Raw genomic sequence first — 26,625 nt, forward strand, 5'->3', positions numbered from 1 at the left:
TGAAGCAGTTCACGTCTGAATGGAGCCCAAATCCAAGGGCCTAAATTTATGAAGGTACTTGTCCCTTCTGTCTTGTTTACATGGCTTTCCTCATTCCTGGAAAAATCAGTTTGAGATGATTTTAAGAATTCTATTCAAAGAGGCCTGAAATTCCTGGGAAATCTATATCACTGTTTGACTCATCTCAGCATTAGGAAGTTTCTTCACAACTTTCTTCTGGAGGGCAAACTTGTGGCTTCTTGTGGTACCTTCCACAGTCACAGAATCATGGAATAGTTTGGACTGGAAGGGACCAGAAAGGTTATGGAATTCCAACCCCCTGCCATGGGCAGGGACACCTTCCACTATCCCAGGTTGCTCCAAGCCCCATCCAACCTGGCCTTGCACACTTCCAGGGATGGGGCAGCCACAGCTTCTCTGGAAAACCAGGGACAGGGCCTCACCACCCTCACAGGGAAGAATTTTTTCCCAATATCCCATCTAATCCCACCTTCTGCCAATTTAACATAATTTCCCTTGTCCTGTCCCTCCATCCCTTGTCCCAGGTCCCTCTCCAGCTCTTCTGGGGCCCCTTCAGGCCCTGGAAGGGGCTCTGAGGTCTCCCTGGAGCTTTCTGTTTTCCAGGCTGGACATTCCCAGCTCTCCCAGCCTGGCTCCAGAGCAGAGGGCTCCAGCCCTTGGAGCATCTCCATGGATTCCTCTGGACTCACTCCAGGAGCTCCACATCCCTCTTATGTCAGGGTCCTCAAAGATGGAGACTGTTCCAGGTGGGGTCCGTCAACCTTCTGGTCACACATTATAGGTCTGGAAATAAACCCATCTCTGCCATTTTTTTTTTCCATTCCAGGGTTCAGTAATTCTAATTCAATGAAGAGAACCTTGGAACCATGAATGCCACAGTCCCTCTACATCCAAATTCAGGTTGCAAAACTTGTTCCAAACTTGAGCAAGGGTTGTTTTACACAACAAACTCTCTGTTGTTAAGGATTAGAGCATAAGGGATTGGAGAACACCGAACTGTGTGTTCCTGAGAGAGCCAAGAGAAAAGTTCACCCCTTGGCCAAATCCTGAAGGGAGCTGAGAGAGGACAGCACTTAAAAGCTTTAGATTAAATCTGATTTATGCCTCTGTCCATATTTGCCAGCAAACTTCAGAGGAACTTTTGGTGAAGACTGGAAATTTGGAAAAATGGCCGTGTAGGGAAAGGTATTAAAACAAGGTTCAAAGTAGAATCAAAGAATCAGAGAATGGTTTGGTTTGCAAAAGGTCCTGAAAGATCATCCAGTTTCAATCCCTACCATGGGCCGGGACATCTTCCACTATCCCAGGCTGCTCCAAGCCACATCCAATTCCTTGAACATTTCCAAGGATGGAGCCACAAATACTCCTGCAACCTGTAGTTCCACGAATTAGGAAAGCCACATAAACAAGAGAGAAGAAACAAGCATCTGCATAAATTTAGGCTCTCAGATTCAGGCTCCGTTCAATCTTTTCAAAGCTTGGAATAAATCCACATTTTCTTGTGTGCAAATAGTGGGATGGTCGCCACAAGTTAAGCTGACCTTCCTAGGCCACAAACCTACCAGCAACAACATTCTGGACATTTATTCTTCAGTATAGTCAGTATCTTCAGTATAGTCAGAACAGAGACCATCCAGAGTTAAAAAAAAACCCAAAGAAAAGCAAAATATGAGCTGTCTAGTAGCAAAGTCACTGTCAATGCACCATGCCCAATGCACAATTCAATTTTGAGGACTGCACTAAAACACCAAAAGCTGTTGCCTGCAATACTCAAAGAGCTGCTGTTTTAACTTTCCTCTTGCGTCAGTGTCTGGCACCTTTTAAGATGACAGCTTATTTGTAACTTATTCAACCTGATGCCTCCTGAGCAATGAAATGTGCCCCTGGGACGTTCTCTTTTCCCTTTTCCTCTCCGTCTCACATTTTACATCCCTCATACATTTCAACAAGTTCATAATAACTTCGCTTTGCCTCACTACTCTGATTGCTCCCATCTCCGGGTTATTTACCAAGCAGAGGGTGCTGCTGCAGAAAGGACAAACAGATTAAGGAATTCAGCACTTTGCTGTACCAGTAAGAAAATTGCATCTCTCTCTGCACACGGAGATGAAACAGGGGCTGGAAGTGGCACAGCAGTCAACCTTCACTCTTGCCTTGTGGATGGTGGGGACAAGGAAGCAGAAAATAACCCTTTTCTCCTGAATTTTCAGGGAACATTGCAGTGTTCTGGCTGCAGAGAACATATCACAGAAATAACGGCGTATTTTTATCTTTTAAGATTTATTGGGCATGATGGGGGAGCCACTGTTTAAGCACGCTGCCTAAACACACATTTGGGCTGACAAAATGGAGCTGTAAATTCTTTTATGTAGAAGGAGAAGGGCTGTAACACATGGAGGCACCAAAATTCTCCCATCATTTGGGAGCCCCAAGCTTGTAGTGAAAATCCATTGGCTGAGTGATGCAATATTCCCAGTGCACCTGGATTAGTGAATGCAATTATGGCAGTAAATATCCAATAGATTTAACCTATAAACATTTATAGAATCATTGAAAGGTTTGGGTTCTTCAAGATCATCTCATTCCAGCCTTCTGCCATGGGCAGGGACCTTTTCCTAGGCAAGGACCCTTTCCTTAGATGAGGCTAATCCACCTAAATTTTTACCAGGTGAGGCCACAAGTGTTGCAATGAAATATTGGAGAATTTCAGCAGCATAGAAGTTGATATTCCAACTCCTTAGAAAAATTTAAAGACTTTTAGAAGCTGTTTTGGGATTGAATACCTCTCAACACATTTTCAAAAACTGGAGACCTTCTAAAGGAGTGGGGGCCTGTGGACATTTCATCAAGTCCTTGAGGGCTCCTTCCAACTCAGTATATTCTGTGATTCCATGTGATAAATGCTGGGCTGTAAAGTCTGATCCTCAACAAGCAAAATCCCTGTTAGCTCAGAAGTTCTCCAAAATAGAAAATTCAAAGTTAAAAATATCTCTCCAGCACCAGATGACTTTGTTCCCTGGAAAGTAGGGCTCGTCAAAGAAATCTGCTATCTGTTCAAGGAGATTTCATGTCTGGGCGATAATGAAAGTCATGATGATAAAACCTACTTTGGTTCCACTGGATTATAACCAGGTGCTTTCAGGATTGAGGATGCTGCCAAATAAAGGAACAAAAAGACCCATCTTACATCAATTAAAACCCGTCTCAGTCCAGCAAATTCTAATTTTAACGGGGAGAGAAGGATTTGCAGTGATTTTTATCTTCGTTGCAATCACCTTAAAGAGAGGCTTCTGAGCAAATATCGTTCAATATTTTTATCACAAGGGAAAATGGGTTGAAAAAGATGGGCTTTGGGGAAGAAATTCCTTACTCTGAAGGTGGTGAGGCCCTGGTAAAGGTTTCCCAGAGAAGCTGTGGCTGCCCCATCCCTGGAAGTGTCCAAGGCCAGGTTGGATGGGGCTTGGAGCAGCCTGGGATAGTGGAAGGTGTCCCTGCCCATGGCAGGGGGGTGGAACTGGATGATATAAGGACATATATATATATATATATATATATATATATATATATATATGACTATATAATGCTTCCAACCCAAAGCATTCCATGATTCCATGATCCTGTACTAATTTTAAGGTGCACAATCACATCAGTTCATTCAAGTGGATAAGGAGCAGTTTTCTTGCCAAGTTTTCAGTGTTTAACACAATATCTGAGATAGCAAGGAGGGAAAACTTTATAATTTTGAGCTATGCAAGAGGAAGTTGCATGAATCAAAGTGTTGGAAATTGAATTTTATGTGAATTTAGCCTTGAAATAAGACAGTATTTCCAAGAAGTGGAATTAATTATATTCACTTGGAGTTTAAAAGTGGACAGAGTAGACTGAGTATTCCCTGAAATCTCTGAGACAGAAATAGACAGCAGAATTTGCTGAAAATCAGAATTTACCTTTTGTTGGTCCTTTTGAAAGACATCTTTTAAATGAGGAAAAAAGCAAAAATCATCCACGTGTCCATGAAACTGGAATCCCCAAGCTCCTAGAAGTTGCTCAGTAAATCTGACACTCCTGTACACTTCATTACTAGCTGGCAATTAGGAAGCCCATTAAATGCTGGTTAATGAGAATACTAATTGCACTGAGCAGCTGCAGGTGGCTCCCAGCACTTCCAGTTCTGGGGCAGATCCTCCATCTCACTGCCCAAGGCTGGGAAATATCCATCTCCCCAAATTCCCAGCTCTGGAACAGCCCTGCCAGAGCCATCTGCTCCAGAGCTGGAGAGGGCACAGCAGATAAAACACCCAGCTCTGGATAAATCCAGCAAAGGACCAACACAAGGTGAGGAAAGTTGTTCTTGGCTTTGAGAAACACAGCTCTGGGCTTGATTAAAGGTCATGGAATGAACTGGGCAGTGGTGAGGCAGCTCCAGTCCTGGGGTCAATTTGGGGCTCTCGTGATAAGGACATTGAGGGGCTGGAGAGTGTCCAGAGAAGGGAATGGAGCTGGGAAAGGAACTGGGACACCAGGAGCAGCTGGGAAAAAGGCTCAGCCTTGAGAAAAGGAGGCTCGGGGGGACCTTCTGCATCTTTACAATTCCCTGAAAAGAGATTGTGGTGTGGTGAGGGTCAACCTCTTCTCCTGGGCAACGAGAGATGGGAAAAGGGGGAACAGCCTCAAGTTGCACCGGGTGAGGCTCAGGTTGGATATTTGGAAAAATATCTCCACTAAAAGAGGGGCTAAACACTGGAACAGGCTGCCCAGGGAAAGGTTGGAGTCACCATCCTGGGAAGTGTTCAATAAACCAGGCTGACCTGGCACTCTGTGGTGTGGTTTAGTGGATGTGGTGGAGATCCAGCTGGAGGTTGGACTTGATGATCTTGGAGGTCTCTTCCAAAATTCTGTGATTCTGTGAACCTGAAGAAAATTTTAGATAAAATATTTCATTCAAAGGTCCTGTCATTTTCATGAGTTTTTGTGGCAAAAGGAGCACAATGGGAGCAGCAAGGTTGATTCTGGGAGGAGGGAAATTATAATCCTGTGGCAGAGCAGGCCCTAGAGTTCCTTTGAGAGGGGAACTCAGCCATGGAGGGGCTGGATTGCAAAGCCAGTCAGACTTTCAGGGGTTTTCTTCCCAAAACTTTCACACCTGTGGCTTGCAGCAAAGAAAGATCATCCTGATTCTCCCTGTGTGACAAATTCTTGTCACTGTGGCAGCATTGGGAACCCAAAGTAGAGATATAGAGATAAACCAGATTTTGATGTCAATTCCAACAGAACCTTCCAGCATTGAAAGTTCAGCATCATTAATAATACAAAAACCTTTGAGTGCAGCACTCCACCCCCAGCCCTGTACTCCACACAATTCAACTTACTTTACTTTGATTTCATCTAATTACAAAGCATTACTCACGAGAATGACGGATTTTATTACTCACTATTATACAATTTCTGTGTTCTCCAGTCCTAACAAAAAGAAAGTACAGAAAAAGATGTTATTTGAGAAAAAAATAAGACTCCCCCTAATAACAAAATACTTAATTTTTAGAAAGAATTTTGATGCCAAGACACAACTTTTGCTGAATTCGCCAGTTTGATTCAAACTTTTTCCATGTTTGACATCTAATAAATGCCACATGAAGTAATTCTGTAGTGAGCTTCAAATTTGTCACTCTCATGACTAATTCCTTTTAATTAGACTTAACAACATATAAGAAAAAAATGTCATCATTTAAAGTGAAGTCAGTGATGTATTGATTGGATAAGGACTTAACAGCATAAGTAGTTTGTTAGAAAATTATTCAAGTGAGCATATTTTTAATTTCAGGCCATTTCTTTTCTCTCTCCTGGGTCCCATTGTACATAACAGCAATATCCTTCCTGATTTTCCCTACATCCCATGCTCAAGGTACACAATGCTTTATGGAATTCTGCTCATAAACACAGTCATTTCAAGCATATGAATTAAAATGATTAAATATTCTGATAAAATAAGGCATTTTGAAGACATCCAGAAGAGAAACAGCTTCCTTATCCCAATTATTTTGACCACACTTGATACGTGGCTGTAACAGAAAAGGTAAAAACAATGGAAATTCATCCCCAGATATTTGAGGAAATAAAATGTGAGCAGGCAGATTGTTGGCATCACCTTTCAGCCATAAATCCATGACATCACTCGGGATCATCCTGTGCCCCTTCACAAACTTTGAACAAGTTTGCAAGATTTCTTTTTGCTTGGGTGGAAATGTCTGAAAAACTCCTCTTCGGGAGTTGAGATGAATCTTTGTGTAGCTCTCTCTCGTTCAGAATTCCACTCTTTTTTTGTAAGAGTTGCCTTCAGCATAAATGAATTGCCCAAAATTGTGTTATCTTAACCCAGATCTTTTAAAATCATCACTAGAGTTTATTCCTTAGCATCACCATGGTCATGGAGTTATCTACAGTGATGAAGGGTTAATATTGTACTTTTATCTATGTTTGCTTTCTCTGGAATTTCCTCCTCTTGTTCTACTTTTTATACAGAATGAAATTAATTTTTTACTGAATTATCATTTAAGATTGCCTGAGGAAAACACCAGATCCTGAAAAATCTGTCCAGATTTAAGCCATCCTTCAACTCTTACAGTGCACAGGTCCCTCCCAGGCAGAGCAGCCTTGAGGGATGGCTGCTGGCTGTCTCAGATTGTTTAAATAATTCACAATATTTGTTTGCAAGAAGTTACTCCACCCTCAGCAGTTTGGATTTTCAGAGAACTCTTTTGGGAAGAGGGGTAGGAAATTAAACTAGGTTGGGAATTCAGTCTTAGATTTCTTGTCCTTCTTTATTCCAAAAGGGCTGCAAAACAATTAACTTAGTCCTACTCATTAGTCTTATGTTAATGAACATCATTGTTAACATCTGAGTGACCTCCTGAATTCCTTAGGAAAGCAGTGCTCTTACCCTTATGTCCATTGACAAGGGTTGATTTATTGTAATTAAATAGTTGATTTATAGTAATTAAACAGTTGATTGGTAGAAATAAATGGTTGATCTACAGTAATTAATGAAGAATCCAGGAGAACAGGGATAGACCTGGGGCAGGACAGAAGTTGGAGACTGGAGTTCCTTTTGGGCTGAAACCTGGAATTTCTCAGAGGCAGCTCCACAACGTGACAGCTCAAAATGCATAAATAATGAGGAATTATTAAACCTGTAGGATTTGTTATGGAACAAACATCAGGAAAGCTTAGGAATATCAGAAATACTGAGACCACCAAAGCAGAGGGATGTGCTGAGTACCGGTTCCTGACCAGAGGAAGGAAGACCAGCTCACTTTAGCTGATTATCTTCTTGTGTTTTCCTTTGATTTTTTTCAGGAATTGAGGGAAAGTATTATTAAGCCTGTAAGATTTTCCACTATCAACCACCCATTTTATTGCATCCAGCCCATTCTTTTTTTCCTTTTATTTTGTCATACAGTGGTAGTATGGAAACTCCACTATGGAAACACTTGGTAAGGATGCTGTAGGAAGATAAAAACATTGACTGTTTGTTTAGGCTTTGGAATCATCTTAAGGATTTGTGTATTTAATTCTGAAGTATCTTGTTCCCATCTTGTCCCCCTTGATACAAAATCTGACCTTGACACTCAGGACTTTTAAAAGACTTCAGTGCCTTCTGTAGAAACTCCTTTGGGGCAATTTTGGCAGAGAGCTGCCAATGTATTTTGGGCCTCCCATAGAGGGTTCTCCAAGGGAAATATAAGGTTAGGTGAATTGGTTAATCCATAAAGGTGATCAGAGGATTTCTTGCCATTCCACACAGAATTTCTAGTGATAATTACCATCTTCATGGTTCTTTCACTGACTGGAAAAAAAAAAACCCTAAACCCCAAAACTTGTTGGTTTATTTCTAGCTTGACTTGCAGAGTTAACTCATCTGTTGCCTCCAAAAAAAGCAGAATTTTACTCATGTGGTTGAGTAAAGACAACATAATATTCCAAAGCAAACTGGGAGGTTGGCTCAAGTCAAGCCCTGCTCAGGCCCAGTGCCAGCAGACCACTCCAACTCATTGGAGCTGTAAAAATGTGCCTGATCAATGGATTGGGATTGTCTGGTGAACCCTGAAATAATAAATATTGATTCTGACCACATAAACTTCTTCTGGCAAGAAATTGAGTTTGGCTAGTGTAAGGCTCCAGCTGCTGTCTGAGACACTGGACAAATCTTTTACACATTAATCCATCCTTTTCTCTCTCTTCTTTTTGCTTCCCAAGGATATGAACACTGATTAGATCTGGGAGTTTCTTGCACTGAGGGGCAAAAGGTGATGGCTCTGCTGATGTTGTTTTCAAGAAGCCTTGCTTGCACATATTAATATGCACAAAAAGTCTGCATATTAATGCACACTTTTGAGTTGCAAAACATCTTTGGATTCCCTAAAAGGGGCTGTATTGGCTGGTTTTTATCCCAGGCCCAGGCAGGATCAGGAACCTCTTGTCGGTCAGACAAAGGATGGTCAAAGTGTGTTCTGGAGATATCCTAAAGCTAGCACAAGTAAATAGTGTAGCACTCTGCTGAGGTAAAAAATCTTCTGGATTTAGGTCCAAACAACCAACAAGTCTTCTTTTAAGTTTTGCACAACCATTTGTTCCCTCAGTACAGAAGAATTTCCAGGAATAATCTTACACTCAGCCTCTACAGCCCCAGGAAAAGTACAATGGGTCCCACTCCTCAACAGGCCTTGATCCCTCCTTTGTTCCCTCCAAGAGCCCTTTTGTGAACAAATCCACTCCTGGGAATTCTCAAATATGAACAGAAGCACCATGGGAAAAGTAGGGAGAAGTTGTTTCTTAGCACAAATATCAACGTAACCATCTGAGAGTTCCTTCTCCTGGAGAATCCATGTGAGGCAAGCATCCTTTGGTGAGCTATAGGAGGATTTAAAGCTCATTGTAAACACATCAGGGATGAGAGAAGGTGAGGTGAGCCAGAGAAAGGAAAGTATTGTCCTCTAAAGCAGCTGGAATTTGTGCTGAGGGATGACAAAGCCCCATCAGCAAGAAGACTCTGTCCCCACAGTGGTCTGTGACAGATTTCTGCCGAGACTCTGGCATTAAATCCATCCTATGTCTCAACCTCCTCTTTTTCTTCAGAGGAAAGCAGCTGAGAGATATCCAACACCATCAAATGATGGTTCTGATTATCAGCATCCCATATTTGTTTCAAGTAGCAGCAAAGAAAGTTTTCCTGAACATCAATTTACGACTCATCTGTTCTGGCAGTAAAACAAAACCTTGGCAAAAAAAAAACCCAAAAAAAACCAAAAAACAACAAAACACCTCAGGAACTAATGAAATTAATGAATTTATTGCATCCAGCCATCTGGGCCTTCTTTTTCTCTGTGGTGAATGGATACAGATTTCTGATCTGAAGGTTAAAAGACTGGAAATAGTTCTTAAATAATGAACTGCCTCATAAAGACAGTGTTCTGCTGAAGGCCAGTGGTCAGAGCATGAATATCCAGTCTGAGCAACCTGGTCTAGTGGGGGGAATCCCTGCCCATGGTGGAGGTGTTGGAATTGGATCATCTTTAAGGTCCCTTTCAGCCAAGCTTTTCCATGATTCCATGATCTATGCTCCTTCTAATTAACTGTGTCCTCTTTGTTTCCATAGAATCACAGGATGGCTTGGGTTGGATGGGACTTTAGAGCTCACCTTTTTTCACCCCTCTGCCATGGGCAGGGACACCTTCCACTCTCCCAGGTTACTCCAAGCCCCACCCAGCCTGGCCCTGGACACTCCCAGGGATCGGGCAGCCACAGCTCCTCTGGGCGCCCTGTGCCAGGGCCTCACCAAATCCTTCTCACTAAAGAAATTCTGTCTAATATCGACCTAACCCTACTCTCTTTCATTTCAAGTCACTCCAGGCCTTTGTAAAACATTTCTCTCCTTCCTTCTTGCAGGATCCCTTCAGGCACTGGAAGGCCACAGTGAGGTCATCCCAGAACCTTTTCCAGGCAGAACCATCCCAATTCTCTCAGCCTTTCCTCATGGCAGAGCTGCTCCATCCTCTGATCATCCTGGTGGTTCCTCTGGACTCACTCCAGTAGCTCCAGATCCTTTCTGTGCTGGAGACCCTTCCTTGTTGTCCTTTTCAGCATCCCCTGAAGGTCAGTGTTCCCTCACACCCCAAAGGAGGATTGACAGGAAGAGATTTTCCTCACTGAAGCCTTCTGAGAGTTCAGATTCATCCTCAAGTTGTTGCTGAATTCCAATGACAAAAGCCAAGAGGAATTAAGGTGCAATGTCTGGGTGTGAGTGGAGGTTTGGAATATTTAATGTGTTTACATTAAATTCACACCTTTACTTTAGGATGAGGAAAAAAGAGGATTTTCTTCATCACCAGTTCCAGCTCAGCTGCATCCTGAACCAGGTCCTGATTTGTGAGCAGATGAAACTCACAAATATGAATATTAAACCCAGCTCAGGTCATTCTCTACCACTTACCCTTATCCTGAGAACAGTGTGACAAAACTTTCCTGAGGACAACACAGCTCCTTTTACAAATGGGGAGCAATCTCATCTCCTGGAGAACAGGCTCATTGTTTTTGACTCATTGTGTTTTACTAGAAGGTTTTTATGTCATTTTGTTACTGTGGGCAACCAGCTGCTTCCCAGGGTGCTCTGAGGAAAAATGCCATGACAGGAACTTTCATTCCTTGTTGTTTACCACTGTTCTGAGGTGTTCTGAAGATGCCTGGCAAAGCTCTGGCACTGGATTGGAATGAAGAAAAACAGCACTGAAGTGAAAAACAACCCTTCAGCAATGGCAGCCTTGAGAAAGGGTCCCTCTGCCTGCAGATTTGCATGCATTGCATCAGGCTGGGGGTTATGTCAGTGATAGGGCAACAAATGCACAAATCCTTTTGAAAGCAAGTAAGTTTGACTAAAAATGCCGGGCTGGGATCATTGAGGACTGAGTTTCTCCTCGCTTGAGATGTGGAGGAACAGCAAAACTTCCCATCCAGAATTAATTCCCCATCTATTCCCTGCCCCCTTTTTTTGCTGGCTCAGTCATTCCTCAGTGGAAGATCATGCTGAGATTTTCGCGGCCCATTGATGCTCTGATTTCTGTGAGGCACAAGGGAAAGACATGGTTGTAAATAACAATAGTGGTGATTTGTTCCCCTAAAGTCACAGGCCAGTGACCATTCCGCAGTAAAAGTGGGATTTTGTCCACAACTATGACATCTCCATATCGACAACCTCCTCTTTTCACTCTCATGCAATGGGATTTTTCACACTTGTAGGATTTATTTCATAAAATGCCAGAATGGTTTGGGTTGGAAGGAAACTGGAAGATCATCGAGTTCAACCTCCTGATATGGGTAGAGACAATTTTCACAATCCCAGGTTTCTCCAAGCCCTGTCCAACCTGTCCTTGGACACTTCCAGGGAGGGAGCACCCGCAGCTTCTCTGGGCAACCTGGGCCAGGGCCTCCCCATCCTCACAGGGAAGAATCTCTTCCCAATATCCCGTCTAAATGTTTGAATTGTCTGGGCATCCAAGGGTTTCTTTAGTCACAGGGTGACATTTCTGCTTTCTCCCAGCTGAGGTTGCAGTTGTACTTGAATTATTTTTCTCAGCTATAGCTATGTAGTTATGTTTATTCATGTCAATTCTGGGTTTTTTTTTCTCTATTTTCCTACTTTCTATCTACCAATCCTTGGTTTCCTAAGCAATAAAACTGGAAAATATCTCATGAGAGAGTGAGTTCATTGATGGCAGACACTAAATCCATATGAGAAGGAAATGCCACAACCTGAATAACAGCCAAAAAAAAAAAAAGAACCAAACACAGAATCACATCCAAAAATCTGGAAAATAATTATTTAAAAGGATAAATCCAACAAAATCTTCAAACAAACCACCCCTACCATCCAACAAACAAGAGCAGTTATCCAAACTGCAATTCATTAACAGAGAGAAGAGAAAACATTTGGAAGTTTCATTCCTGGCATCGGGAGGCTGGGCAGGATGTAACCCCAGCCAAGAGAAATATGACTTTATGTGGAAAAAGACAGCAGGAGATGAGGAAGCAGCTCCTCTGATGGATTTCCTGATTGCCCAGAACCCCTCAGAACATAAAGATTGGTATTTTTATTGTTTTAATGGTTCTCATTTACAGAGCTGGTGGGATATTTCACATCCAGCCCAGGTTTCTTTGGATACATTCTGTTTTTTCTTTTAACTTTAGCTTATCTCTAATCCTCACCATCAATACCAATATATACAAGACCACTTTCTACAACCTGGTCAATGACAAAAAAAAATGCCCAATAATGAACTTTAGTCAGCATTAAGAAAACTCAATGATTCTCCAGTGAAATTCCTGAAATCTCAAGGTCAGTGACTGAAGGCTAAATGACACCTCAAGAGATGCTTTTCCAACCTGATTTCCTCAGAAAATTAAGTTTTTTGCACATGTGAGCAAAGATGGGAATTTCCATTTGCTCAGTTGTCACCTGTATATATCATGGAGGCAAAATTTCCAAATTCTATTGATTTCCTCCACTGTAAAAGTTGTTCTCAGGTGAGCACCACCCTTATTAGAGATCAGTGACCATCACAATTCTTTGTGTCTCTTCAAAACTGAACTAGAAATCACTGCAGTGGTGATGATTGTAATAAAATTAAAAAGCAGCTGGAACACTGCAAAGAAAATGAAAAATTATGATCATTGTCCATTTATTTATATATATTTAATCAAAGATAGTCAGTATGTCCAAGCATTTACAAATGAGGAAAAGAAGTCAGATAAAGCATATGGAAAAAGGAAGGTTTTTATCCCTATTTTAATGATAGGCAGCAAGGATGCAGAACTGTTTTGGGATTTTTTCCCAGGTTATGCACTGACAGTCAATGGAGGAAGCAGCAACTCTCCTGAAATTTCCTAACAACCAATATAAAGCAGGAGAATTTTTTTTTCACTTCTGGATCTCATTTTCTATTGCAAATGGATTTATGTGAATGAATTACAGCTCCAGCCAACAAGTTCCCATAAAGCACCAAAATGTGGTTAGATATTTGGAAGAAATAGATACCTTTAGCAGCTTCTGAAACAGCAGAGAGAAGAAACTAAAACCCCAAAACCTTTTCCCTTCCCCTTGTTTCCATTTCTATGGAGGTCTGAGCTGAAGAATCCAGGAACTTCATGCTAAGAGGAAAAAATCTTGGAGGTCTGTCCCAACTTAACTCCATGATTCTGTGATTCTCTACCCCAGCAGATCCTTAGCAGCTGCCCAGTTTATCCCTGTTAATCCCAGTTTATCCTATTTCTTACAGTTGATAATTTGCAGCATGGATAGTCCATGTCTCTAGCAAATTTTCCACCCAAAGGTCTCTGTCAGATAAACTCTTATAAAATTAAAAATGCCAGTTTATATTTTTCAGCATCAACATTGCAGTGGAAATGCTGGAGCAGGTCTGGAAGGTGGGAGTTTCCTCAGAGGGGAAGAAAGAAAAATCAAAATTATGCTGCTTTGCTTTTCAACCTTTAGAACTGGAGCAGAGAACTGAAGGTGGAGACCTCAAGAATCAGGAGAGGAAAGGCAGCACCTCCGTATTGTGCTTGAGATCTCCCCCAAACTCTTGTGAGGGATTCCTTGTGTGTCAGGTGACTCAAACCAGCTTTAAAGAGATGTAGAATCCTAAAATGGTTGGAAGAAACCTTAAAGATCACCCAGTTCCAAACCCCTGCCATGGGCACCTTCCACTCTCCCAGGTTGCTCCAAGCCTTGTCCAACCTGGCCTTGAACACTTCCATGGATGGGGCAGCCACAGCTTCTCTGGGAAACCTGGGCCAGGGCCTCAGCACCGTTCCAGGGAGGAATTTATTCCCAACATCCAATCTAAATCTTCTCTCAGTGGGAAGCCATTCCCCCTTTTACTGTCACTCCTGACCCTTGTAGTGATTTCAGAGTCTCACAGCTCTTTCTCAGGCACTCAATGATTTGCATCATGGGGATATGTTACAAAAAAATGTAGAACACGAGATCAAATTATTAATGATGGATTTAATGTTAAACTCTCTCCTCAGCTTAATCACCTTCCCTGCTAAATGACTCTCTCCTTGGATAATGTTGAAATTCCCAGAATCACGGAGTCATTGAGGTTGGAGAAGACCTCCAAGATCATCGAGTCTAAGCCGTGCCTGATCCCCACCTTGTGACCAGCCCAGAGCACTGAATGTTCAGTCATTCCTTGGAAACCTCCAGGGATGGGGACTCCACCACCTCCCTGAGCATCCCATTCCAGTGCCTGACCACCCTTTCCATGCAGAAATTACTCCTAATGAAGAAATTCCTCCTGATTTCCAGTGGCTGCAATGCTTTCGGTTACTGTCAGATGGAGCTTGGGCAAATTTTATTTCTGTCTTCACTCCATCTTCATTTCTATCTCAGCAACAAAATGAAAAGAATAAATAATTAAAAAATTGAAAGTAAAGTTTTTAGACTCTTCTTTACTTTGGCCTCTTTCAGAACCTTTGCTTAAATCCAGGTTCAAGTATTTTGTATCGCACAGCTTTGAGGTGACATAACCCTGCTGACAGACTTGTTTTTCCTCAGCATCTTCTGAGTGAAATATCTATTTTTTTGTCTAACACATGTCTGGTTTTGGCTGTTTTTCTCCCTTCCAATTTCCTGTAGGAAAAAAAAATAGAAAAGGTAATTTTTTTATGCCATTTTATCTTCTTCCAGATTTATAACAAGTCTTATTTTGTCAGCAAAGTATGAAAAGCAACCACATTCTGCAGATGGTGTAAATTGAGGAATGCCTCATAATTCCCCCTTCAATGTGTAAAATCTTCTTCAGAGCAGACTGTTCCACTCCCACTCCTGGATTTCAGGAGAGTTTAGTCTTTAGTATTACACTTGCTAATGGAAAACCACAGAATGAATTTTTTTCACCATAAAAAAAAAACAGGACAAATTCCATTAAAATGTAAACATTCAGATAAATCACACCCGTTTCAGTGGCATTTTCAATGTTGTTATGAAAAACATTCCAACCAGCAACTTAATGAAGAGTTTTGCAGCTTGTTTTGACTTTTAAAGAGATGAACATTTTCACTTCTCTTTGAGAGGTTGGATTTCTCACTTTTTAACTTCACACTTCCCATCTTCTTACTGTGGAAACACAAGGAAAAAGAAGTGGAATGAAAATGATTTTCACGACGTTTTGCCAATGCTACTTCTTTCGATTCCATTCATTTTTCAAGAGAAATAACAAGGGCTAATTTAAAAATTAAGACAAAATTAATGGCCTAACTTTGAACTAAATCCCTCTGAAAAAGCTAAACTACCTGGCACTTCAAAGAAAACCTTTCTCTGTTTGCTTTTTCTCCATGAAATCCAAACAAAACTAAACTTAAACTATTCATTATCACCTGATGTGGTTTTACTGCCTCGTATTCCTTTTGTTCTTTATTTCCTTTTCCTGTGTTCCTCCTGAATAAATTATACAGCCAGCAAATAATTTCAATATCATCAGTGAGGCCTGTGGCTTGAAAGGAGAATAGAAAGAGGTGTGAGGTGCGTCATTCCTTCACCCTGATTTGTCATCAGAGGATCCGCATTGATCCTGAGCTCCAGGGATATTTCCTTTTTCAGGATACCAACAGTGGGCCTGTCCGGTGCTGTCCAGGGAAAGAAATGAGAATTTGATGATCCTCATGGGTCCCTCCCAGCTCAGGCTATTCCATAATTCTGAGATTTTGTGTTTTTCTACAATTTAGGGTGGGTGTTTCTGATGAATGCAATTCCAGCTGGGAAATATCACTGGATGTTCCTTGCTCCACCCCTGGAGAGGAAGGCGATGGGATTGTTGGAGTTTGGGATGTGATCTCTACTCTGCACCTGAACGAGGGGAGACAAACAACTTCTCTGGAGGTTCTTTATTTCCATAGAATGGTTTGGATTGAAAGGAGCCGTAAAGATCACCCAGTTCCAACCCCTCTGCCATGGGCAGGGACAATTCCCACTATCGCAGGTTGCTCCAAGGCCTGGCCTTGGACACTTCCAGGGATGGGGCAGCCACAGCTTCTCTGGGAAACCTGTGCTGGAGTCCAGTTTGCTGTCACAGGGAAGGATTTATCCCTAATATCCCACCTATCCCTGCCCTCTGGAAGTAGGAGGCCATTCCCTGTGTCCTCCTACTCCAGATCTTTGTCCAAGCCCCTCTCCAGCTCCCTTGGAGCCACTTTAGGCATTGGAAGTATGAGGATTTTGGAAGGATTTTTGAATGAGTTAGAGACAAGGCCTCTGAATTGTTTTTGATGATGCAATTTATTTTTCCTTTCTTCTACATAGGCAGGAAGGGTGAGATTGACTCACATCTTTACTGCATGGTTCAGAAGGTCACAAGACCCCTAGTTACAAGACTTTTTAAGGATTTACTGACTAATAAAACACTGCCAACAAGGATATTTATGTTTTTGACCTAATCCTTAAATATTTCATCTTATGGACTCAGGCTACAGTGTAAGCTTTCTTAGCCAATCATGTTATGATACACAAATCTACAGTACTGCATTCTAGACTTCTTGCTTACCTTTGTAACTATTATTTTTTCTGTATCTTTAAAATTCTAAACTTTCTTCCACTTAACATGTGTCTTCTTTAAACTATAAATCCATATTTTTGCTTCTGGCACCTATGTTTCGAAGCCTTTTTCAAGGTCTCAAATCAAATCTTGTGTTCAATTCTAAGCTTTGGTTTACAGGCCCAAAGTTCTGAGAATTCCCTGCATTTCAGATCCCAACAGGAAGGAGCTCTAAGTTCTCCCTGGAGCCTTCTTTTCTCCAGGCTGAACAAACCAACTCTTTCTAATTACTAAAATAAAGGAAATCAGTGTGGGGAGATGAGATCTGAAATCAGGTGACAGAAACCCATCTCTGAGCTCGTTTTCCTGCCTTTCCAACTGTTCCGTTTTCCTTTTGAGGACATTGCAGGAAATTTATTCCATCAGGGATTACCAGAGGCTTGTACTTCCAAAGCCTGTGCTTTCCAGCAAAACATCCAAACAAAACCACCCCTCCCTGACAGCACGCTCCTGTAATTACACCTTTCAGCAATTCCTCTGTTGTTTCATCCCTTCCCTGGAGGCAAAGAGAAGCAAATCACCCTCCCTTCTGCCAGCCCTTCCTGCTCTCTGACTCACCAGCAGGGAGAAGGTTTGGAATCAGGGTTTGGAATCAGGGTCCATCCCCCCAGAAATGGAGCTGGTGCAGTTGCAGGATGCCTTTGGAAGTGAGGTGGGAGTGGGAGGTATGTGATTGTTAAATCACAATCATGGAGAATTATAGGTACCCCACTCTGCCGGGAGCTGACGGGAGCAGAGGAGCAGGAAACGGTTTGGAGAGATGATGTAACAGGAGCTGCTGTCGCTACCTGTGCACCTCAACAGGTAATTAATCTTGTAATTAACAATTGTCAGACGAATGATTCAGAAAGAGGAAATTAAGAGGGTGATCTGGCTTCACAATGGGAGCTACGTCAGCTCCCAGCAGTTCACCTGCTCTGAGAGAGATCCAAAAATGGGTGTAGGTGAGAAGGCAAGATTCTGACAGCTCCTCCAGCCCTGCTAATTGTTGTATAGAAGCCTGGAGCCACTAATAAGGTAATTTTGGGTATAATTCTCTTCTTGGAGAGGAGCAAGGATTACATTAAGCAGTGTTAGGGTGCCTCAGGAGGTGAAACCCAGGCACAAGGTTGCCCAGAGAAGCTGTCCCATCCCTGGAAGTGTCCAAGGCCAGGTTGGACAGGGCTTGGAGCAATCTTGGATATTTATAATTTATTTAATAATTATCATTTATCATTTCATTATCATTTATCATTTATCATTTCATTATCATTTATCATTTATCATTTACTATTTACTACTTACTATTTATTATTTACTATTGATTCTCCACCCCTGGAAGTGTCCAAGGCCAGGTTGGACAGGTCTTGGAGCAACCTGGGATATTTATCATTTATCATTTATCATTTATCATTTATCATTTATCATTTATCATTTATCATTTATCATTTATCATTTATTATTGATTCCCCATTCCTGGAAGTGTCCAAGGCCATGTTGGACAGGTCTTGGAGCAACCTGGGATAGTGGGAAGTGTCCCTGCCCATGGCAGCGGGGTGGAACTGGATGATTTTTAGGTCCCTTCCAACACAAACTATTCTGGGATTCTGTGATTATTACATTACATGAGTTTTCCAGAAGGATTTCTCTCAAACTCTGCCTCCTAGATATTGCAGATAGGACAGAGCAATTGATGCAGTTGAGAATTGAAACAAAAATCAGCATGGAAAAAAAAAAATTCTCTCTATTACCTCTCCTCCCTCACAATGGGGGAAAAACAAAAGGTGAAACAGCACCTGAGATAAAGCTAAACTCTTTCTTTTGACTCAGAAGTGCTTCTTCAAGGTAGTCCATCTATAAAAAAATCAACCATTTATTATATACTGAAGTCAATTTTTCAAAATTAAAAGCTGCTATTTTTAAATTAAGGATGAAAAGGTCTAACTTAGAAAAATGTCAAAACAAAGGGATTTGGCATTTCCAAAGTGAAACTTTTCTTTTAGAAAATATATAGGGGAATTACCCTGACATTTAAACATATTCCCACATTAATGGTTTGCAATTTTGGGTGAAAACGCCTCTAAATTCAGCCTAATTCAGTAAAGATTTTCATGCCAGTAAGAATTTATTTTTATTTGGGACTGTTGGGTGCTGAAATGAAAAATAGAAATACCCATGTTTGCTCTAAATGAATTTATAATCAGTTTTATGTTTGTCTACCAAAGATTTGATGCACTGATAATTCAGTTTAAGAACAGAGGGTCCTGCTGCATTTGGCTGGCTGCTGAGCAGCCCAGAAGATACTGAAAAATCACAGAATCATGGAATATTCTGAGTTGGAAGGGACTCACAAGGATCAGTCCGACTCCTGGCCCTGCCCAGGCCATCCCAACAATCCCACCCTGTGCCTGAGAGCATTGTCCAGATTCTCCTGGAGCTCTGGTTTGGGACTGTGGCCATTCCATTCCAGGTTATGGGATCCTGTTCCAGAGCCCCATAACCCTCTGGATGAGAAACCTATTCCTAATATCCAACCCAAACCTCCCCTTAAATAACTTCTTGCCTTTGTACCAAAAAATATCTGTATCAATCCCACTTTCTCATCTGTAATTGCCTGTTAATTCCTGATACCCACAAATTAAACAAATCAAGCTCAATGCCAAAGTATCCTCTGGACTGGAATCTTGAAGGAACTCACATATAAAATTTTGGCTGAGGTATAAAACCTGGCATTACCAATGGCCACAGCTCTCAGAGGCTGAAGCAACTGATCTAATTCCCATCTACAAAATACGGGGTAATTAGCATTACGCTCTTTATGCCTTGAAAATTCCTGCCTGGTTCCCTGGAAAATCAGTATTCTGTAGGAAAGAATGAGTTCATGGCAAATATGGATTGTTGGGAAAGAGCCAGTGTGGCTCTGTAAAGGCAGATGAGCAGCAGTTCAGGGAGAGAAAGAGTCTGCTGGAGATCCAGTTTGGGCTTTCAAAAAGCCAAAATCTCTTCCAAAAATTCCTTCCAAAAGGAACATTTAAAAATATAACATGCTAGAGGATTGGGGAAGAGGTTCCAATCCTTTGAGAGAGTTTAAAAGGAAAAGTAGGACGGAATGGTTGCATCTCAGGATATAGAAGAGTGGGATGAAATTCCAAGTGGAGCTCCAGAGGAACCTCACAGGGATTTGAATTAAACTAATAGGAAAATGTCTGTTGAGCCCAGGTTGGATGGATTCCCAAATAACCTGGTACAAACGACTGCAAATAAATATTTTTTGTGTCCATGGAAATGCAATCTAAACCATGCTTGCACTCTGCTGTGCTCCAAAGTGTCTGTGAAAACTCAGGAAAGACATTCTGGGGTTATCACTGGGAGAGCACCCTGAAATCCCTGGCTTCCTGTGCCACAACAGCCAAAAATTCTGGCAAAAAAGCTGGGAATCACCAAGGAGGTTTTTGGCAACCAGACAGAGGGAGGGATTTTGCTGTTACACTGAATTTTTAGGTCCTCTCACATTAAGTTGTCTGTGCAGTTCTGTTCTCTGTCTCTCAAAAAAGACCCAGTTGAGAGAAGAGAAAGCCCAGATAAAGTAAAATAATCAGGAATGTGGAGTGTCTGCTTTTAGAGGAGAGACTGACAAGGCTGCAGAGACTCTTCAGTCTGGAGAGAAGAAATCTGGGGAAGTGGAGGATGGGGCTGGGAATTAAAAAATCTTTAAGAGAGTGGGATAACCAAATGGGGACTGGTTTTCAACAAAATTAGGAACAGAAAAAAGGCCAGATTGCTTCTTAATCGAACAGAAAGAACGTGGGACTCTCTGCTGTCCATGGCACTGGAGTCAGACAACAAAATGTAAGGGCAAGAGATACTCAAAACAGTCAGAAAGTGGAATTGGCTGAACTGTTCCCTCTAATAGAACAGCTGTGGGTGCAAGGGAATAAACTGCAGAAAGGGGATGAGGTTTTTCAACCCCCTAATTCCAAATTTCCGTGCTGGACCGGGAATCCTGTGCCAGAAGAACAGAATTCTGATCCAAAAAATAATTTCTTACATCCTCATCCAGGTACTGGGTAATAGCATGACACGTAGGCTGTTTATTGAATTGTTAACAAGCACTTTCTGCTGAGGTTTGATGTCACAATTTCCCTTTTACCCATTTGAATATGGCTTATTTTTAAAACCTGATTTCATCTGAGCACTGGAGTGACCCAATTACAACAATGGGAGGGTTGTGAACACATGAGTAACAAGGGTATTCAATTATTCTCCCTGGTTATAAGAAGTTGAATTAATTCAGGAACCACTGGTGAAATATGTATCAAACAATCTATTAATCATTATTACTGCTAGGTAAAATTTGAATAAACACCAGGATAAATGACCCAGATTTCAGTGTCTCTACATGGATTTTATACTTTGGGTGCTTAAATGTGGGAAACAATGGATTAATAACTCATTGGAGTCCAGACCTTGGGAATACCTTCCTTAGGCTGCAGAGTCTGTCTTTCAATTAGGACCCAGCTCAGATCTTAGGTCTGGACCTATGACTATTTTTATTGGTTTTGTGACCACCAGCTCATGTTCACAGGTTTAGTGAGTTCAACTCAAGCCTTCTCAGTTCAAACTGAGAGAGAATCAAAATAAATCAGGACAGAATTCCCTCTGAATAAGGAGATCTCCATTTGCATGTTTAATGTTATTCTAAACTTCCAAGTCACGCTTCCACGTGAGTTCAGTGCCCGATGGTGTTTCCTAAACAAGTTCTTTCACAGAATCATATCTGAAGTCCATAAAGCACTGAAAAAGAATTAAAACACAGTGGTTGAGTAGAGTAGAAAATGAATGTTTAAAATTTTATTGTGCCCGGGAAGTGCACAATATGTCTGGACATGGTTTTGGATGGAGGACAATCGACTGTGCATCCTCCTAACCCTGCAAACCTTGCACAGGCCAGATGGGGCCACACATCCTGATGCAGCTTTTCCAAGGCTATAAATTGGCATCATTGAGGTCACTTATTCACTCCCACCAGGAATTCAGCCTCCCACTCCTGGCCTGCACTCAGTGCTCCCTGAAGAGATTGAAAACATGATCCTGGTGAAAGCCATCTTCTCCAGAAACGCCAGGGGTCAGCAAAGCCAGCACCTGCTTGGACAAGTGAGGATTGAAACCAAAGAACTGAAAGCAAAGGTCAGACAAAAAACCACTGGAAAACAGATGGCAATTCCTCAAAGAAGGCATCTTGTGCTTCATCTCCTCCTGCAAGAGCAGCAGAGTTTGGAGTGCATGTCCTGGCTCTCCACCGAGATTTTTTCCCGCAGTATTTTGCTGTTCTCACATTAAAAGCATCTCCAGAGGGTTCTGTTTCAACATCAGCAGCACCAGATTATTCCACAGAGCAGTCCAGCCTCACTTGCAGTTGTGCACACCAGGACATCCCAAGGGTATATCCATAATTTCCCTGCCTAAGGAAAGCAGGGCAAGGGATATTAAGGGAGGTATTCCCCTTGTGTTCTTTCAGACAGTGTCAGGATGTGGTCAAAGTGTGCTAAGTCTGGGCTGGAGAGTCTGCAATAGAGACTTAGAAAAAACAATCCAAAAAAAACCAAAACCCCAAAACAGAACATTCTGCCCCTGAAGGATTCCTGTTGTCAGCTCTGCTCCATGAGTTATGCAGCACAAGAAAATTTAAAGGTCTGGAGCTCTTCTCCAGCCTGAACTCCAACTGGGATGACGAAGCCTGACTCCATGCTCCCACCCCTTCCCCATAAAGCAGAGTGGATTAATCCCAACTGTCTTTTACAGAAGGTTTACAGCTGGTTTTAACTCCTAAACTACACCTGGTTTTGTTGGTTTGGGGTTTTTTCATCCCATTCCATGGTCCTGTTTACTTGGCTGTGTCAATACAGGCATTTAATCCAGTTCCATCCCATTTATCCCAGAGGGTTCAGAGGTTTTTAAACCAAATTGTTCAGAGGGTTTTACCAAGCCTGGATTTTACCCTGCCCTGCAATTAACACCAGCTGAGGTGACACCCATAAATCTCTGTATCCTCAACACCATCCTGACAGAGCAGTTTGGAAACATCCCATTTCTCCCTCTTAAAACAGGACCAGTCCAACCCTTTGGATGGAGGGTGAAAACATCACAATTTCTACTTGATAATAAATAAATTAATAATAAATTTGTACATATTTGGTTTAAGACAGGATGCTCAGGAAGGTTGTAATTAAGTGAGTAATTATGCCTGCATGGATCAATGGTTTCCTCTACAAAGCAACATAAGAAAATGCAGGTGGGTGAAAGTTGGAGGAATGGATAAAGTGTTCCAGTGTTTCAATGAATTCTAATGAATGCTGAAAAATTTTGTTTGGATCCTTTCAATGTGTTTGAGTACATTTTGATTTCTGATTTCTATACTGGTCCTTTAAGTGTTACTGTGAAGAAAAAGGTGGAGAGGTTAAATAGAGGGTGTAAAAAGCCCTCATTGAAGCACAGCAATAATTTGGGGGTGAAATAAAGTCCTTTAGACTGACACCAATCTTTTTCTCCCTCATTTGGTCAAGGTTGCTCTGCTTGGTTTTGGTTTGCTTTCACCTGTACCCATTGCTCTCCACCTTCCTCTTACCTCCACAAAAACTTTAAACTTTTCCTTCTTTTGGTCTACTCCATTTTGTTCTGCAAATCCTTTTGCCCGCAGCTGTTTTCTTTCCTTCACTGGTATTTTTAATTCTTTTGTATTTCCCTATTTTCTCACTGCAAGTCCTTGTTACTCGTGTTCTTCTTCTTTTGTCCTTGTTGTCCTTTTTGTTCTTGTTCTCCTCCTTCTCCTTCTCCTTCTCCTTCTCCTTCTCCTTCTCCTTCTCCTTCTCCTTCTCCTTCTCCTTCTCCTTCTCCTTCTCCTTCTCCTTCTCCTTCTCCTTCTCCTCCTCCTCCTCCTTCTCCTCCTCCTCCTCCTCCTCCTCCTTCTCCTTCTCCTTCTCCCTTTCTTTTTTCCTTCTCCTTCTCCTCCTCCTCCTTCTCCACCCCACCAACCTCATTATCTCCCCACCCTTTTCCAAATTTCATTTTCAAACCAATCCTGATCATGCCAAGGATTTCAGGTGTTTTTTTTCCAACCTGGGATGAACGAGATGAGGAAATTTCAGGTCCTTGTGCTGTGATTCCAACCCCATGGCTCTGGTAGAGACACCTGAGGGCTGAGCATTGGGTAACAGGGACATGGAGGAGGCATCCAAAACACCAATGACATCCTGGCCTGTGACAGCAAAATTGTGGCCAGCAGGACCAGGGCAAGGATTGTCCCCCTGTGTACTGACACTTCTGAGGCCCCAGCTCAAATCCTGGGATCAGTTCTGGGTTTCTTAATAAAAGGAAAATATTGAGGGGCTGGAGTGTGTCCAGAGAAGGGAATGGAGCTGGGGAAGGGTCTGAAGCACCAGAAGTGGCTGAGAGAGCTGGGAGGGCTCAGCCTGGAGAAAAGGAGACTCAGGGGGGACCTTCTGCTTCTCCACAATTCCCTGACAGGACAGTGCAGCCAGGTGGGGGTCAGGCTGTTTTCCCAAGTAACAAGCACTTGGGCAAGAGGAAATGGCCTCAAGTTGTACCAGGGGAAGTTTAGGTCAAATATTAGGAAAATTCTTGACCTAAAATGGCTTTTAAGCCCTGGCACGGAGTCCTCAGGGCAGTGGTGGAGTCACAGCCTCTGGAGGTGTTTAAAAACTTGGCACTTGGGGATGCGGTTTTGTGCTGGACTTAGCAATGCTGGGCTAACAGCAGAGCTTAATGATCCTAAAGATCCTTTCCAACCTAAATAATTCCATGATTCTAAGAGCTGTGAACAGCTTTATCCCTAGGATTTTCCCACACAGGTGGCAGATCCATCAACTCCCCTGTTCACTGCAGCCTGATGGAAATCAGTTCCTGATTGATTTCCTGGCTCGGGCGCTGGGATAAAAGCCTTCAGCCTGTTTTAGGCAAATGAGCCTGGTGCTGTTATTTTTCTGAGCAGTTATTCCAGCAGGGAGGATCCCAGTGCCAGGCTGCCTGACAGCAGCTTTTAGAGGACCCTATTAAAATCAGGGCTGTCACTTCCAGTTAATGGCTGGGCTAAGGGGAAGTGCTTTGTACAGAGTATCTCCGACAAGCTGAGGAATAAAATCCAGATCTTCTGAATCTGTGTCTGTTGTACCATCATTCCAAACCATCACAAATGGGTAAAACTGACTTTGTTTGGTTCAGCTGAAATCTGTGGCCCCTAAACCCAGCAAGCATTCCATTTTCCTATTCTTTTTTTCTGAAGTCAAGGCCTGTTGTTCACCTCTGAGGTGCATTCTCAGCTTTTGTTCAGAGTGGAACCTCAGCCAAGCTGGGCTTTTGCCAGCTCTTAGTTCGAAATTTAATGAGATTCAGCTTATTCTGTAAACACCCTGAATCATGGGATATGAAAGCAAAATGAAAGCTGTTATTTTGTTAACAGTATGCAAGACTCATAAATAAGTATTTTTCCAACTGCAGCATAGTGCCTGTGATAGCCCAGAATGTTTTTGATGAGCTGTATGAATTCTCTGTGGGTTAAAGTTTCCCCCCAGGCCCACGGGACAAAATGTGACAGAAATTTTGGGGTGTTAAAAAGAACGAGGAAGAACTAAATTCTGTTTTCACTTTCTAATTTCTAGTGGCATCAAGCTCTTTGCTGGTTGTTCAGGGAATTGGTGTCCTGGGGAGCTCAGCAATGGCACAGTGGTCACCAACCAAGATTAGAGGAATGGAGCACCTTTCCCGTGAGGAAAAATTGGGAGTGTTGGGGATGTTCAGCCAGGAAAAGAAAAGATTTGGGATGATCTAATTGCTGCCTTCCATTACCTGAAGGAGGCAACAAGAAAGATGGACAGAAATTATTTACGAGGACCTGGAGAAATAGGACAAGGGGAAGTGGGTTCAAACTGAATGAAAGTAGATGTAGATGGGATAATGGGAATAAATTCTTCCCTTTGAGGTTGCTGAGGCTCTGAAAGACATTGCCCAGAGAAGCTGTGGCTGCCCCACCCCTGGAAGCGTCCAAGGCCAGGTTGGATGGGGCTAGGAGCAACCTGAGATAGCGGGAAGTGACCCAAGGCAGGGTGGATGGAGTAGATAATTTTTAACATCCTTCCCAACCCAGACCAATCCATTATTCCATTATTTTCTGGCCGTCTTCATGTCCAACAGCCACATGGAGATGTAAAGAATCGAGTTAAAAACCAAATTTCTCCACTCACTTTTCACCCAGCTTTTTGAACATCTGGTTGCAGCTGGAAACCACAGCGAGTGCAGACCCTCTTCTCTTGGATGGGCTTCCAAGAGCTCTGTAAATGGGCACACACACATCAGTCTCAAGAATTTCATTCCTGCAGTTTTCTTATCAAATCACACTGTGCATTAACTCAATTTCACTGGAAGCCACCCATCGCAATCAAAGACCTTGCACACAAAGAAATGGCACAAGATGGGTTCAAGTTCCACCAGGGGAGGTTCAGGTTGGATTTTAGGAAAAATTTACTCACTGAAAGGACGGTCAAGCATTGGAATAGACTGTCCAGGGGAAATGATGGAATCACAATCCCTGGAAGTGTTGAAAAATGAGTGGATGTGGCACTTTATGACAAGCATGGTGGGGTTTGGTCGAGGGCTGGACTTGATGACTTTGGAGGCCTTTTCCTACATAAATGATCCCATGAAAAGTGTTCCCCAGTGTTGCCTCCATCTGGACTGGTACCAACCTGGGAGATGTTTTTGGGCTTCTTAACACACAACACTTTGAAGGGCAAATGTGGAAAATGCAAGCAGTCTTCAGGGTCAGGATAACACCTCACCCAGGCACACTAATGAGTGTTAATTGGCTGAATCAGCTGTTCTATCAGCCTGGCCTAGCAGTGCCCTCTCTAAAAGCACTTGGGCAGAAGGGGGTCATTGTCCCCTCCTGTGGCACGACTATGGCACAGGT

The 26,625-nt window shown here is 42.4% G+C and overlaps 1 long non-coding RNA gene across 1 annotated transcript; it reads left to right on the plus strand.

Annotated features, from left to right (window-relative positions):
• The first annotated feature begins 699 nt into the window (after nt 1-699).
• Nucleotides 700-14,507, plus strand: LOC118701976 (uncharacterized). The gene is made up of 2 exons (XR_004982614.2): nt 700-767; nt 14,157-14,507. It is a non-coding gene; the product is annotated as an uncharacterized LOC118701976 (long non-coding RNA).
• Nucleotides 14,508-26,625: the final 12,118 nt, after the last annotated feature.

The sequence above is a fragment of the Molothrus ater genome, chromosome 1, assembly GCF_012460135.2.
Source record: "Molothrus ater isolate BHLD 08-10-18 breed brown headed cowbird chromosome 1, BPBGC_Mater_1.1, whole genome shotgun sequence".
Classification (NCBI taxonomy): Eukaryota; Metazoa; Chordata; class Aves; order Passeriformes; family Icteridae; genus Molothrus; species Molothrus ater.